At 41.7% G+C, this 16,443-nt stretch overlaps 1 long non-coding RNA gene across 1 annotated transcript; it reads left to right on the top strand.

Moving 5' to 3' along the window:
• The first annotated feature begins 9,019 nt into the window (after positions 1-9,019).
• Positions 9,020-16,437, top strand: LOC124626237 (uncharacterized). Its single transcript, XR_006980943.2, has 3 exons — positions 9,020-11,788; positions 13,052-13,188; positions 14,547-16,437. It is a non-coding gene; the product is annotated as an uncharacterized LOC124626237 (long non-coding RNA).
• The last annotated feature ends 6 nt before the right edge of the window (positions 16,438-16,443 follow it).

The following is a 16,443-nucleotide window of genomic DNA, read 5'->3' as shown; positions in this document are numbered from 1 at the left end:
GTAATAAAAGTAAGGCATAAGCAGGGCAGAGTTAAGTGAAATGGAAAATGGCAAGAACACTGCAGAAATTAGGTACACTGAAATCCTGTTTGTTTTCATAAGGGTATCTGGGTATTTTTCACGCTGCTCTTTCTCAGCATACCTGCACTTGTACTTGTCTCCACTTGTGTATTATAAACACTCAAAGAAATTGACTTACTGTTTGTGCTTAAAGGAACATTTCGGGGTGGGGGGGTGATAATTCTTTTTTTTTTTTTTAATCAAATGTACACAAATTCCCAATCGATGAGCTGAGACATGTTTGGTGTCTGATCTTTGCTTCTTAAGTTTGGACTGAAACTATGAAGCTAAGTTTGAAGCTAATGCAGCCACCAATATAATGGAAGTCTGACTCACCCACAAAACGTTTCTGTAAATATCCGTCTTAAATCACGTCCAGTCTTTTTCACACAGACTCACTGATGTGGTTTAGGACACAGTGTGACTTACTATAACGTGTATAAAAAAAATAAAATAATAAATTTTAAAAAATTTTCCTTGTAGCTCAGAGAAGATTAGCAAATAATTTCAGTGAAGTGCTTGAAAAAAAATATACTAGAACAGAGACTGTCAACATACAGTTCACTCCAAAAGTATAGGAACAAGGCAAATTCGATTCCAGCTTTCATTTCCTCGTATTTACATCTAGACGTGTTAAACAACTTACAACATGGCAACCTTTTTATTTGAACCCACCCATTTTTTTCAAGTGATCAACAATATTGGAATGTTTACTCTTGGTTTTAGCCTTCAGTTTCAACTGCGAAGACTGCATTTGTAGTTAAAAAAGGATAAGCAAACATGAAGACCAGAGAGCTGCCTATAGGAGAAAAGCGGAAGCTTTTGAAGCTGAGAAAAGAGGGAAAATCTATCAGAGCCAATGCATAAGCATTAGGCATAGCCAATACAACCGTTTGGACTGTACTGAAAAATGAACAAACCACTGGTGTACTAACAACCAGACATGGAACGGGTCGGCCGAGGAAGACGACAGCAGTTGATGACATTGTGAAACATTGCGAGAGCTGTGACGAGTATAGAGTATAGTGTCCATACCACAAAATGCAAATCATTCATGAGCAATAAGAATCAGAAAGACTGGAATTCGCAAAGAAATACAGAGATGACCCACAAAAGTTCTGGAACCAAGATGAACCTCTACCAAAGTGATGGAAAGACCAAAGTGTGGAGAAAGAAAGGATCTGCTCATGATCCAAAACATGGTGGAGGTAGTGTCATGGCTTGGGCTTGCATTGCTGCTTCTGGAACAGGCTCACTATATATGCAACAAAATACTACGTTATTTACATTCATTTACTTCAAGACTTGTGTTTTGTTCGCCTCAAAATCAGATGGTCTGATACAGATAACACATCTAGATCTAAATACCAGGAAATAAAAGCTGAAAATCATAAACTCTGGTCTCATATCCCATCTTTTGATCTCAAACCCAAATGTGTTTGGTGTATAGCACAAACAGCTGAATTGGCCTTGCCGTTCCCATCGTTTTGGAGGGGACTGTATGAAGCGACTCTTGTTTTCTGAACACAAAAGTGCAACACAAATGTCTTGGCCGACTAACTTCTTTTTTTTTTTTTTTTTTTTTGCCGTGATTACTTGTGGGTGACCTTGTTATTAGATACAGCACCGCTGTCGTTGTTAGTAACTACATTACAGCATGTTCCAAGCTAATTGCAACATTCAATAATCTGATGACAGACACAAGTCTTAAACTAATGAGACATGGGCTAAACATTTCCTCGTAATGAAACGCAGCGGCTCTGGAAACCCTGATATGAGAGTTGGTTAAGAAGATATCACTTCATTCGCCCCTTTTTCACTGTCCAGGAGCACGCAGGGGAGAAAATTGCTTCTGCCAGGTAGCGGTGGGCTCAGACCCCGTTGCAAGAGCCTCTTATTAAAGTGTCAGCTCTGATGAATGGCTCCAAATGAGCATTCTTCATACTGGGACTTTCTCTGAGCGATGAGGAGGCATGGCTTTATGCTCCATGGCTGCTGCTATCTGCTGGTCACCTGCAGTGCCTGCTGTGGCCAAGGTGAAGAGGGTAACATGCTCAGGGGAATTTGTACAGCTCTCCTTCATTAGGGGCACCAACACAGGAGGGGCATGAGGAAATTGGCTCAAGGTCACATTCGCTGCTTCCTGACCATCTTCTGCGGTCGCTTGGATTTAAAGCGTTCGGCCGAATCCAGATGTGATTACGCTCATCTGAAATGCTACTTCCTAAAATTCTGATCTCCTGTCTGGTCTGATCTCAAAGTACATGCTAAGCTCTAGCAGAAATGAGAGCATCTGATCATCAGCATCCGTATACGAAGCGCACTCTCGTGTCTGCTAATTGCTACTGTCGAGTTATAAATAGCACGAAAGCGCAGCCAGGTTTCTTTGTTCCTCTTTGTTCTTATTCGACGTGCTGCTGCTATTTCTGTGAGTGACGCTCGCCGAAATAGCCGGCGCTCAGTCCGAGTAGATCCCTGTCTGTGGGACTATAAATAGCTCCTGTAAGATATTTTCTCATATGTGCATGGTGCATGCAAAGGAGCGGTGGGTGTATTAATATCCACAGCCGGCTCTGTCATGGCCAGGATGAGATCATGAGATCAAGCTGTAATCTGTGGGCTTTTTCTGGTGCACATGATGGTGGTGGACATTAAATGGCATCGTCACACAAATCACATGTGTATGTCTTTATACAGGAGGCAGCCGTTGATTGTAGAAACATATACAGCTATATGTGCTGATATGTGCGTTATATATATAATAACACCAGTGGTTGACGATATCTTATTCATTTGAGCACATTATACCACAGCGGTGGTGAATTCTTGAATCAAATTCTTCAGAAGCTTGAACTTGACCATAAGAAGGTGGCCTGGTCTGAAGAATCATGTATTCTTTTATATCATGTGGGAATGGTGTGTGTGTGTGTGTGTGTGTGTGTGTGTGTGTGTGCGTGTGTGTGTGCGTGTGTGTGTGCGTCGCTTACCAATGGGAAGTCAAGCCGGCAGAAACAGAACAGTGTGATGCTCTGGGCGATGTTCTGCTGGGACACTTTGGGTCCTGGCAGTCATGTGGATGTTACTTTGACATGTACCACCTATCTAAACATTGTTGCAGGACACCCCTTCATGGCAATGGTATTTCCTAACGGCAGTGGCGTCTTTCAGCAGGATCGCGCGCCCTGCAACACTGCAAAAATTGTTCAGGAACGGTTTGAGGAACATGACAAAGAGTTCAAGGTGTTTACTCAGCCTCCACATTGACCAGATCTCAATCCGGTCCAGCTTCTGTAGGATCTGCTGGACAAAGAAGTCCGATACATGGAAGTCCGACCTCGCGACTTACACGACTTAAAGGATCTGCTACTAACGTCTTGGCGCTAGATACCACAGCACACCTTGAGAGGTCTTGTGGCGTCCATACCTCGACGGGTCAGAGCTGTTTTGACGGCACAATCTGGTTTTAATGTAACGGCTGATCGGCGTATACGCTTTTTTGGCTTTGTTGCAAATATTATTGAGGTTGTAAACTTTTTTCGCAAGCACACCTTTCGCTGTAGAGAAAACGTTCTAAGGGCTCCCTTATACATAGAGTGCTGATCAAATATCAGACACATACTGTACTGTACCTATAATCATACTTCTTCAGCCATTAATTCCTGAACTTTCCACCTACAGAGCCTAATTCTATGTAAAAAAGATAAACATTTTCAGTTTTATTAATACTGCACTTACAATTCAACGTTGCATTATTTATTTATTGTTGTCACTGAGCTTTACTATTAAATCTATTCGATTCACGTGACCAGTCAATTAAGCATATAGCTACAATAACATCATAATAACTATACACAGCTTAGACCCCTGGGGGATCTCGGGGTTTCACTGACTGAATGTTCAACACAAAAAGGAGAGATTATAGAAGGCTCCTCTATGATAAATTAGATCTCTTGAGTAGCTGATTGGGAGGTTAATGATCCATTATGCCATTATCTTTCTTCCTTATTTATTTATTTATTTATTTATCTGTCTGATTTCATCTCCTGATCATGTTCAGACATTTGTAAATGCAGAAATGTAAACTATCCTGAACTCATAGTGGCTTTATTGATGTTTGGCCTCTGCATCGTGCCTGACCCAAACGGTTTATACCCCTATATAACACTCTTTAATATCCGTCCTACATCCTCTAACACAGCTAAAGACAAGCACTTCTTGATAAACACAAACTGCTTGAAGAGGGGGAAAAAAACAAAACACAGTCATAACAACACCGTCTGCTTCATCTTGTTTGTGATACGCTTGCCAAGTCCGACTCCTCTCACATGTTCTACCAAAGTCCGGGCGTCTCCTGTCTACCTCGCTGGAGTCGTTTCTCCCCAGAGGCCCAAAAAGGAGGTGTGACAACAAAACCACTGGCTGCTGTTTAAAGCTACCACAGCCTCTAATATTAGCGACTGGTCATGCATGGCTCCGGCTCGGCTCCGGTGTCCGTCCCCGCCTGACTGTGGCCATTAATCAAGCTTTATCTAGTGCAGGACTGACCACACATACATACAGACACACACACACACACACACACACACACACACACACAGAATCTGGGCAGAGGAATCGAGCAATGACATGACAGAGCAGCTTCCAAAACAAGCTGGCACAAAACCCATGTACAGTGAGAGGGCAGTGTTTAGCATGGAGTTATTCTGGGAGTAAATCATGAACCTAAAACATCTACATATAGACTTTCGCTGTATACATTACTGAGTAACATTAACCGTTTATGTTGTAAGGAACAGCTTGCGTAGTTTCAACAATGAAATGTAGTCGAACAAACCGCACGTCATCACGCACTTGCCTTAAACATCATACAGGAATACATTTTCCTCCTGGTGTCACTTACAAGCACCAGACTTGGTGAAAAACTGTTAAGTATAGTTTTATGAACACTAGTGGTATGTTTATGTACAAATACTATGACAATGTTCTGAGGTATGTGTGTGTGTGTGTGTGTGTGTGTGTGTGTGTGTGTGTGTGTGTGTGTGTGTGTGTGTGTTTGTGTGTGTGATGATTTAGGATGCACCACTGAGCAAAAAAAAAGTGGAGACCTGGCATGTCATGTCTTGGCAATTACACTTGGGGTAAGTTTTGAAATTGTGCCACAGTAAATACTCTGGAAAGACTTTTACAACAAATCTGTACCAGGCTTGGACTAACTGGATGTACTCAACAAGGCACTTCAATGCAACAAACCCTCACTGAAGATACAATACACTCATGCAACGTCAGTGAGTATTACCAACCATTTGTCTAACTTAGTCCGAATCTTATTTGTTTTTGTTGTTTTTGTTTTTTTTAATTATTATTATTTATTGCGAATTGTATAAAAGGTTATAACCTGGCAACCCCCGGCCTCTATCATACCAGGAGTCTCAGCAACGGACGTCTCACGCTGCCCCCTTCAGGTCCACACTGGTCCTTTCGTCTGGGAAACGAGCCTCTTTATCTACCAGGGCGCATGGCACTGAGGGAAGGCAATCAACACACAACATCACACACTGATCAGATCTTATCATGGCTCTTTCCTGGCTCCTGTGTGTGCACGCTCAGATCGGATTTTGTAACTAATGCCAAAAGAACAAAAGCAGACCGAATAACTACAGAGTACGAAAAAAAAAAAAAAAAACACCTCATATACTGTATGCACAAAGATTCAAGAAAGTGTCAAGAAGTGTCACAAGTAGGGACGTTCTTCAAGTGTGTTTTAAAAATGAAGTGTACGTCTGTAAGGGAGGCCTTTGGGGGGGGGGGGGGGGGTTGAGCGAAGGCGTCACTGCTCAGGGTTAAAGATAAGAAATGATCATGTTTGTGAGTTAGCATGAATGTGTATGGAACCATTAAGGAAACGAGGAGTTTAACACACACACACACACATACAGCAGAGGGGGGGAATGCCTGCAGTGGAGACGCTATCAGCTGCCAGTCTGCGGCCCTTTCACCTAATCCTATCACAAGACCAAATATGCAGACAAATACTCTATAATACAGATAACATTTGCAGTCTGCAGCGCTGAAAGCTGCTCAGTGTGGTGGCTATGAAGCAAAACAGCAGAACACAGATTTAAAAAAAAAAAACAAAAAAAAAACAGTCAAGTCGAGATTTATTTCAGATGATTTGGCTCCTAAATTCCATTGCAAAAAGAATTTAAAAACCCAAACATAACTCAAGATAAACAAAGAGGTACGGAAAGACATCATCTATGATATTGGTGAGGGGTTTTTTTTTTGTTTGTTTCTCAAACATTTGTCAGTTTTTAAGTGTAGCAGGAAAAACAGGAAGTCTTTACATTTTATGTCATTTGGCCTTATCCAGAGCGACTTACATTTATCGCATTTATACATCTGAGCAGTTAAGGGCCTTGCTCAAGGGCCCAGGGGTGGCAGCTTGAACTCATGACGTTCTGATCAGTAGCCCAGTGTCCTAACCACTGAGCTACTACTGGCCACAGGAGTTTAACTGCATGGGTCAGGGGAAAGAACGTGGCGTTATGCTCTCTCTAAAACATGTTCATTAGAGCTGTTCATTGCCGAATTTTCTGCATTATAGTGTATCATCATTTCTTTCTCTTAGAGTGAAGCATCACTGCGATCAACACAACGTTCTGCTGAGTGATCACTTTTATTTTATGATGAAACACTCCTATACTGAGCTCTTCCAGGATGACTCCGCCCCCATCCCCCATGCACGCAGACACACTGAACTGATGAATTGATGAGGATGAAAATGATGTAGCTGATATGCTATGGCCTTCACAGTCACCAGATCTCGACGTAATTAAACATCTATAGGAGATTCTGGTGTGATGTGTTAGAAAATGCTCTCCAACATCATCATCATCATCATAACAGGAGCTGAGGAAAGATCTTTAGGAAGGACGGTGTTCATCTCTCCGGTACAGTCCCAGAGATTTGCAGAATCGATCCCAAGGGGCATTGAAGCTGTGTGGTATCTTGTGGTGGTCCAACAGTTCACTAAGACACATACTTTAGATTTGAAGATATATAGTCTACATGTCTCTCTGTCTTTCTCCCACAATGTCTCTCTCTGTCTCTCTCACTCTCCCCTCAATGTCTCTCTCTGTCTCTCTCACTCTCCCCTCAATGTCTCTCTCTGTCTCTCTCACTCTCCCCTCAATGTCTCTCTCTGTCTCTTTCACTCTCCCCTCAATGTCTCTCTCTGTCTCTTTCACTCTCCCCTCAATGTCTCTCTCTGTCTCTCTCACTCTCCCCTCAATGTCTCTCTCTGTCTCTTTCACTCTCCCCTCAATGTCTCTCTCTGTCTCTTTCACTCTCCCCTCAATGTCTCTCTCTGTCTCTCTCACTCTCCCCTCAATGTCTCTCTCTGTCTCTCTCACTCTCCCCTCAATGTCTCTCTCTGTCTCTTTCACTCTCCCCTCAATGTCTCTCTCTGTCTCTCTCACTCTCCCCTCAATGTCTCTCTCTGTCTCTTTCACTCTCCCCTCAATGTCTCTCTCTGTCTCTTTCACTCTCCCCTCAATGTCTCTCTCTGTCTCTTTCACTCTCCCCTCAATGTCTCTCTCACTCTCTCCCTAAACATCTCTGTCTCTCTCACTCTCTCCCTCAATGTCTCTCTCTGTCTCTTTCACTCTCCCCTCAATGTCTCTCTCGCTCTCTCCCTCAACGTCTCTCTCTCTCATTCTCACCTTCCATGTCTCTCGCTTTCTGTATCACTCTCTCCCTCAATGTCTCTCTCTTTCTCACTCTCCTCCTCCACGTCTCTCTCTGTTTCTCTCATGCACTCCCTCAACATCTCTCTCTGTCTCGCTCACTCTCTCCTTCCACGTCTCTCTCTTTCTGTCTCACTCTCCCCTCCATGGCTCTCTCTGTCTCTCTCACTCTCCCCTCCATGTCTCTCTCTCTCCCTCCCCTTCCATGTCTCTCTCTCTTCTTCCCCTTCCATGTCTCTCTCTGTCTCTCTCTCTCCCCATCCATGTCTCTCTCTGTCTCTCTCTCGCCTTCCATGTCTCCCTCTGTCTTCTTCCCCATCCATGTCTCTCTCTGTCTCTCTCTCTCTCCCCTTCCACGTCTCCCTCTGTCTCTCTCACTCTTTCACTCCACATCTCTCTGTCTCTCTCAGTCCATGTCTTTCCTTGTGTCTCTCTCTCTCTCTCTCTCTCTCTCTCTCTCTCTCACCACTTCCCTCTTTATGTCTCTCTCTCTCTCTCTCTCTCTCTCTCTCTCTCTCTCATGCTTTATTGGCAGGAAATATAATTGTACATTTCGATTGCCAAAGCATGTACAAAGGAATGGTAGTGTAAAAACAGTCGAAAAAATGCAGAAAATAAAATGGAGTAAAATAAAATACCACTGGGAGGGTATGTCTCTCCCTCCCTCCACCTCTCTCTCCCTCTCTCTTCGGGGGTCAGGGGCCCAGAACAGTGATGAACTCTGCACTCTGGCCCTGTTTTCTCAAAGAGCTTGCCCAGTGGAATGCGCCGCCTAAACACGCCTCCATTTTCCAAGAAATGGAGGGAAACATGAGTAACGAAACTCAAAGCAACCACGTAATCAAAACAAACTAAAGACAGTATATGACAGCGTTACACAATATACAGAATACAGACAGCGTACGCTTTAAAAAGTCCCAGTGTACACTCGCTCAGTACACTAATAACAGTTAACTGATCGACATTAGCACAATCCTTTGAAAGTAATTTAAAAAGTGGGCTGCACAATCAATCACGTCATTATCATGGTCAGTTTTACATTCCTAAACCAATTATTATATTATATTTATAATAATTATATAATATTAAGGTCCAGTAAAACTATATTCAAGAAATCAGTATTAAGCAAAAAATAATCAATGTTTATCATTAGCATGCTGCTGAAATGAAATGTAGGCCTACTATGCAAATTTCTTGTTGTGGTCACAGATTCATAACCTACATACCAGATATTTACACATGGCCATTATTTAACTACACTGTGGTCATTCAAGCTAGCCATGAACATGGCTTTTTATTTCTCACCATCTAAATAATGAACATTCAGTGACGTACATAATAATACACTCCTCGTTTCAGTAATAGCGTCCCTTCTGACTTCTGTAATTGTGATTGGCTCAGGCAGCTGTCGCTGTCTGTTTATGCGACGCACGTGTGAAACTAACGTGTGCTGTTAATCGATAACCAAAGTACAGCGGGGCTCTCCACCCAGACGTCCAGAGCCAAAGTCTAGCCGCTATACCCATGTGAGGATCGTAATACACACGCACGCATACACAAAGACACTCACACACACAGACACAGGGAGAGCGGGGAGGGTGAATCACATTGCTTTGACACGGTTCTGCTCCGCTCCGACAGCAAAAGAACACGGAGGAAGCGGCGAGCACGCACTGTGCGGACACACGGGAAACCTGATATTCCTGTTCCCAGAAGAGGACGAGAGGGGAGTGAACACAACACACACACACACACACACACACACTCAACAACAAGAAAAAGTACTGCCCTGTGTTGGAACGCAGAATTATTCCACACATTCTGATCGTCATACACGTTCACTTGTTTTACTTGGACTCTACGTGCTTAAAAACACTCTCGAAACCTGGCTTTTGAAACGACCTGGATTGTGAGAAAAGTGCTCTAAACAATAAATAAACTATTATCACATTATTACGGTTATACAGAGCCACTTATAAGTGAGGAAGAGAACGATTCAGTCAGGTACCCAGAAGTAAGCACATTTCCACTCCAGGAACCTTTCCAACACCTTAGGATGTTCGACAAGAAATTTAGGCATGACTCCACCACAGGAATATTTCAGGAAGCAGGAAGTCTTTTAGGAATTCAGGAACGTTAGGCACATTTCCATTGCAGCACTGTTTTCAGGAAACAAGACGATTTTTGGGAGGGTTTTTTTTGCAGGAACTTTTTGCTGTCCACCGTGAAAACCTTTTTCCTTAATGGATGTTTTCCTGAAACTAACAAATAGGTGCATATATCCACCAGAGGAACCTTTTGAGGCCCTTAGAATTTTTCAGGAACTCAGGAACTTTTGTCCTTTTGTCGAATTTCAGGGACTTGAGAATGTGTGTATTTCCAACACAGAAACCTTTTCAAGGACTAAGGAAGCTTTTCAGGGACTCAAGAATGTTTTTACCCCAGGAACCAAGAATGTTGTTAGGAACCCAACAATTTCAGGCACAGGAAACTTTCTCTTTTTTTTACATTCTACAAAACCTTAGGCCTTTTATGTCTCCACTACATGAATGTTATCATTTTATCTTCATTACAGGAACCTTTTCAGAAGCACAATATATTTTTCAGGAACTCAAAATATGAGCATTTCCTCCACAGGAACCTTTTGAAAACCCTAGGATTTTTCAGTCAATTTTGACACAGGAACCCTTTCAGTAACCATGAAAGTTTTTTTTTGTTTTTTGTTTTTTGTTTTTTTACAAACTCAATCCCATAAAGTTTGTTTCTTTTCAGGAGCTGCGGAAGTTTTTCAGGACCTCAGAAACTTTTTGAAAAACTTTTCAGGAACCAAGAAAGATCCTCAGACGTACACTACACACTTACTGTACACCACAGGAACCATGGACAACTTTACAAACTCAGAAACTTTAGGCATGTTTCCACCACAAAGAACCAAGAATGTTTTCCAGGAACTCAGAAACTTAAGGCGGACATTTCCCCCTTAAGAGACTTTTGTTTTACGGACACATTTTTCATAATATGATGTTACTTCATTATTTCTTATTACTCTACTGTATTACTGTATATTTTTCTTAAGATGAACAGCTGATTACACATGAGATTCTTGACACGTCTGATCCAGTCTGAGTTATTCAACTTTCCATCTATCTTTCAGCAGAAGCCTCGACAATGCCTCTACAAGTACCCTAACTTTGACCTCTCCATTCATCACTGCCACCATCATCCTCACTATGGACTTTGCAACGAGTGTCTTTAAATGACGCAATACAATTAATCATCCATTACAGTTTTCATCACCACTATGATGAACGGGTCTGATCTCAGCTTTTGACATCATAGCTATTCATGATAGTAACACCATTACCATCAGTGTGACATACTCTACATATGAAATGTCAACTAAAAACAGTGATTCAGCTTCATTATTACATTTCCCAGCCTCTCACAACAGATCCGACGAGAAGCCTCAGGCTTCTTTGCCGTGTCGTGTTACACACTGCTGATGTTTAATCCGTACACACGCAGTGAACAGTGAGTCAACAGACCCTGTGACTCAGAGCTGATTCACACTCTGTTCCCCCTTCCTCCATCATCCCTAAATATCAGGCACCCTACATGCTTCTGACCTTCTTCCACCTCCATACACAGCCAGAAGAGTAAACACTGTGCCTACTTTACTGTACTTTATTCGCTGCTTGAGAGTCATGATGAGATAATGACAAAGTGCTTACTGTGTTATTATATTACATTATATCATTCTCGTTCTACTTTCAACACTTAGCATTTAGGCTTTGTCAGTACTGAAACTGATACAGTAAAGCTCTACTGACTTGAGAACGAATTGAAACTTAGGACAGAAAAGGGAAAGGACAGAGGAAGGAATGTGAGGAATCTGAATCGTCCGTGCTGTAAACGCATTCTGGCCGAAGAATTCAAAGAGGCAGCCAAGAAGCAGAAGAATGGGAGGCTTGGCGCTGTGTTTGGTATGTGTGTGTGTGTGTGTGTGTGTGTGTGTGTGTGTGTGTGTGTGTGTGTGTGTGTGTGTGTCTTGTTTGGACTGTTTCTGACTGAGTAACTAAAAAGAGGACTGAGTCTGATTGCAAGTGGATGTAGTTTATATGGGGGGAGGTGGTGCAGTGGTATGTGTCAGAAGGTTGCGAGGTCAAATGCTGACCTGCCATAGAGCCTCTAAAAATTAGGTCTGCATTGTCACACAGATGTGTGTGTAACGCTAGAGAAGTGTAAAGCCACCATTATGATGAGTTTGGAAAGGCATCGCTTCAATGACGTGATACATACTGTTGCCATGGTGTGGACAGGATGATTCTGGGCAGCATCTGTTTGTATTAATGCACCGGATATTAGCATTGATTGATTTGGCCTTGATTTACAAATTACAATTTGCCCCATGATGATTTTACAGGAATACATTACCATTTTGATATTGTTGAGAAATTTGGCTGATCCCCATGAAGAAAACTGGGTGTGAGGTGGGGATATATTTTTATTGGGACACACAGGGGACCAGGCAAACTCAATGACACTTAGGGGCAATTTTAAGTTATTCATGGCTGGGGGGGCTAGGATCGAATCAGAGGGCATGTGAGGTGTGAGCTGTGAGGTGGCCAGCTTACGAAGAAAGCTTTTAGTTTAATTTTTTTTATACTGAGGATAAGGTCAGGGTTATGTGTAGAAAAAAAACAAGTCAATATAAAATCCATCCATCCATTTTCCATACCGCTTATCCCACACAGGGTCGCAAGGGAGCCAGGAGCCTATCCTTGGGAACTCGGTGCACAAGGCAAGGGAGACCCTCAGCAGGGTGCCAATTCATCTCAAGGCACAATCGCACACACATTCACACAACGGACAATTTGGAAATGCCAATCAGCGTACAACACGTTTTTGGACTGGGGGAGAAAACCCGGAGTACCTGGGGGAAACCCTCGAAGGACGGAGAGAACATGGAAGCTCCGCACACACAGGGTGGAGCTGAAACGTGCAAACCCGCGAGCCACCATGCCCCTTCAATATAACAATCACATATAGTAATACAATGTATTCATGTGGCTCAAGGTTTCATCTAAAGCAACTTACACAGAGTTGCATTTATTAGTTACTCAGACAATATTAAAGAGTTAACAGTATATAAAGTAATATTCAATAACAAGTGTGCTGTGTCTCAGAAACGGGGTTCATGACGAATACAGATTGAATTACTCACTGACCTCAATTTCCCACTCCAGACTGTGGTAGTGACCCAATGCCAAATGTGACCACCTTTTGGACAGCATGTCATATGTGCCATGTGCCAAGCGAGCTGTTGGCCCAATTGAGTCAATCTGCAGTCTGCCAGGCGCCGAAAACACGAGAAAGCATAAAAGTGAGCATTTTAGAAACTTTTCTGTGTTAGAAATTCAAGCTGTAAAGAAACAATTAGCTTTAGGAAGCATGGGATTGAGCATTTACAGGTTAGGAATTTACAGGCCCATTTAAAATATACACTGCTGGGTACAACATGAACATTTAACTAGCAAAAAACAAAGGTTTACTTAAATTAAAGTAAATAGCATATGTCAGTAAAAGAGACCAACAAATATCCTTTCACAACCCATCCCCCCTATTTATTTATTTATTTATTTATTTATTTTAACTAATCTACCATTTTAACCAGTGAATAATCTACTTTTTTTAAAGTGAGTTTCCAGTGGCGAGATGGGTACAAAATGGCGTCCTGTCGCCACCTATTGGTTGCTTGCAGCTAGCGCAAGAATAATGAACTTAAAACTGTGCGTGACCCCAGTAGGGGAAAAATAGCGGGAAAAGTGTTAGCACTATGTAGCCAACAGAAAGCTAAAGTTAAATGATGTTGACTTGATAAGAAAGCTGCCTGTAATAAATATAAAAGTTAGATTTACATTTCTGTACATTAGTAGTTAGTGAACAGAAACCAAACATTAAAGACTTTAGCATTTGTTGCGCTTCTGACACCTTGTAGGCATTTTTAGAGCTTCTTAGAAATCCATTTAAATCACACAATCACACCATTTATGTGCTATGAACTTTATTTTAAATAATGAGAATATGTAGTTTCAAGTATTATAGGCTGTATGTATTGTTGTAATGTAGTATAAAAGTGAATTATACTGTTTCATACAACCACTATGTGCGATTAAAGAGATTTTAAGAAAATAACACAACAATAAGGCAATTGGAATTTTTCAAAATTTTACTGATAGTTAATCAAGTAAAAGACTAAGCTGGAAAATAACTTACCAGCTCTACCAGTTTGACCAGTTCAGCCTGTGTTTTAGGAGCTGCTATAGCTGGTCAAACTCAGCTGGATTTTCCAGCAGGGCTAACACACTCAAATAGACTTGATTATATCCTGATGTTTGAGGGCAGAATTGTGTGTTAGCCTTGTAGCTCCACTATTAAAGAAGCAAACTTAAGATACCAAACACATCTTGGTTAAATGTGCACATATCCAAAAAGTGCCCTAGTCCATATTCTCTATAAATGACCAAAGACATTGTTGGTACTATCTAAGACACTAACATTTTGCAGGGCTTTGTGGGTGCACTGTATATTCTTATCAATGGTTTTCTGACTAAAAAATGGCACGACATGCAAAATTGTGCAATATATATTGGTTTAGAACAACCTGTTATATTTCTGATTCTTTCCAGCTGTAAGCTGGATTTAAAAAATTGTGTTGTTGACCGTCAGCTCTTTTCACAGGCCTCTCTTTAGCAGCAGGGAGTCGCTAACTGCCTGCGAGGCCTGCTGTCTTCCCCCAGAGTTCAGGCTTTGAAGAGTGCTGTGCATCACTTATTCCCTTTCATGTCTGCACTATCTTGGGAAGCCACTGCAAGGGAGATTTCAAAGGGGAGGACCAGAGGAGGGCAAGACTCCAGAGACCGCTCTCGCCCTTCCACTAGGCCTGAAGGAGAAATTCCAAAAACGCTCAGCAGCAACAGTACACATACAGTATGGTAGAGCAACAATAGCTGAATTTAGAACAGACAAAGAGTGTCAGCCATTTTGTGGGCTTTAAGTGTGCATTTTAAAACAGAGGATAATTACAGTTGAAGGAAAAAGTTGCACCCTGCAAAGTTTCTAGCTGGAAGGAAAATTGAATGAAGAAGCAAAAATCTAATTAAATAATTTTGAAATGTAATGTGGGTCTCATGCAATCAGGCAAAATATACAGAAAAGTAGCATCCATCCATCTGCTATACTGCTTATCCTTCAGGGTCACAGGAATCTTAGAGCCTATACCAGGGACCATCGGGCACAAGGTGGGGTACACCCTGGTCAGGGTGCCAATCCATCACAGGGCACAATCACACACACCCATTCATACACTACGGACACTTTGGACATGCCAATCAGTCTACCACGCATGTCTTTGGACTGGGGGAGGAAACCGGAGTACATGGAGGAAACCCCCGCTGCACTGGGAGAACATCCAAACTCCACACACAGGACAGCGGCTGGAATCGAACCCCCAGCCCTGGAGGTGTGACGCGAACGTGCTAACCACGTTTAGAAAGGGTGATGAAAACATTTGAAGTGATATATTTATTTTCTCACAATATATAAAAACATATGCTATTTAACTATTTTTGTTGTTAACTATAATGTAGGAACATCTGTAAAGCCTAACATTTTGCCCAGAACTTATACAAACATTTGCACTCATCTATGAGGTTAGTGTACAGACCTTTTAAATGTAACAGGAAGCAGAGTTTTATGCTCATGATCTGAGTTTATGTTTTACATTTGTGTCTTAACATTTCTGGCCTCATTTACAGATTCACCTAGCATGTAAAAAATTAGATTACGACGCCAAGTCTTACCAAGTCTCTTGCTGTGTCCCAATTTACCTACTTATACAATACACTAAAAGTATATACTCCTTTTGTGAAGAAAATGTATCTACTTTTGAGTGTGTAGCAAAAGAGTATGCAAGTACACGTCATGAAAACGTTGTTGCCTAGTTACGCACACTGTCACCATAAACAAACTCCTTGACAAACACTTGAGCGCCATATTTGCAAGCAAGGCAAAGCAAAACATCACAAAACTCCTCCTTCCTCGTGAAATAGGTTGTGGGGGATTATCTGAAAAACTGTCCAAGTTTTGAAAACCTACCAGAAATAGTAGACCATCCAGGTACCTTGGGGATACTCGTTTCAACTAGGGCTGGACGATATATCGATATAATATCAATATCGTGATGAATGATTACGCGATACACGTTTTTGAGATATCGTTGGTATGGTGATTCTTTTTAAACGTTTTTAATAATTACAAATTAAAGGTACTGATTGGATGTCGTGGATTTTATGGGTTTTAAAGAATTAAAGAAAAATATCGTCAAACTCGGTTTATTTTACTACTGTTTTTCAGACTGTTTGTTAGATAAATTATATATCGTGATATGCATGGTGTATCGTAGAAATCAGTATCATTATATGATATTTTTGTTGTATCACCCAGCCCTAGTTTCAACATACTACAATTTGGGACACACTATTCTAATCGTGGGTGCTAGGCGAACTGGGACACAGCGTCTGTCTTAGTAAACGTCTAGCAAAGATTTAATTGGAGAATTGTCCAGGCAGGAGTAACC

The sequence above is a fragment of the Ictalurus punctatus genome, chromosome 23 (assembly GCF_001660625.3).
Source record: "Ictalurus punctatus breed USDA103 chromosome 23, Coco_2.0, whole genome shotgun sequence".
NCBI lineage: Eukaryota > Metazoa > Chordata > Actinopteri > Siluriformes > Ictaluridae > Ictalurus > Ictalurus punctatus.
The sequence above is the reverse complement of the archived record's forward strand: the minus strand, read 5'-3'. Positions and strand labels throughout refer to the sequence as shown.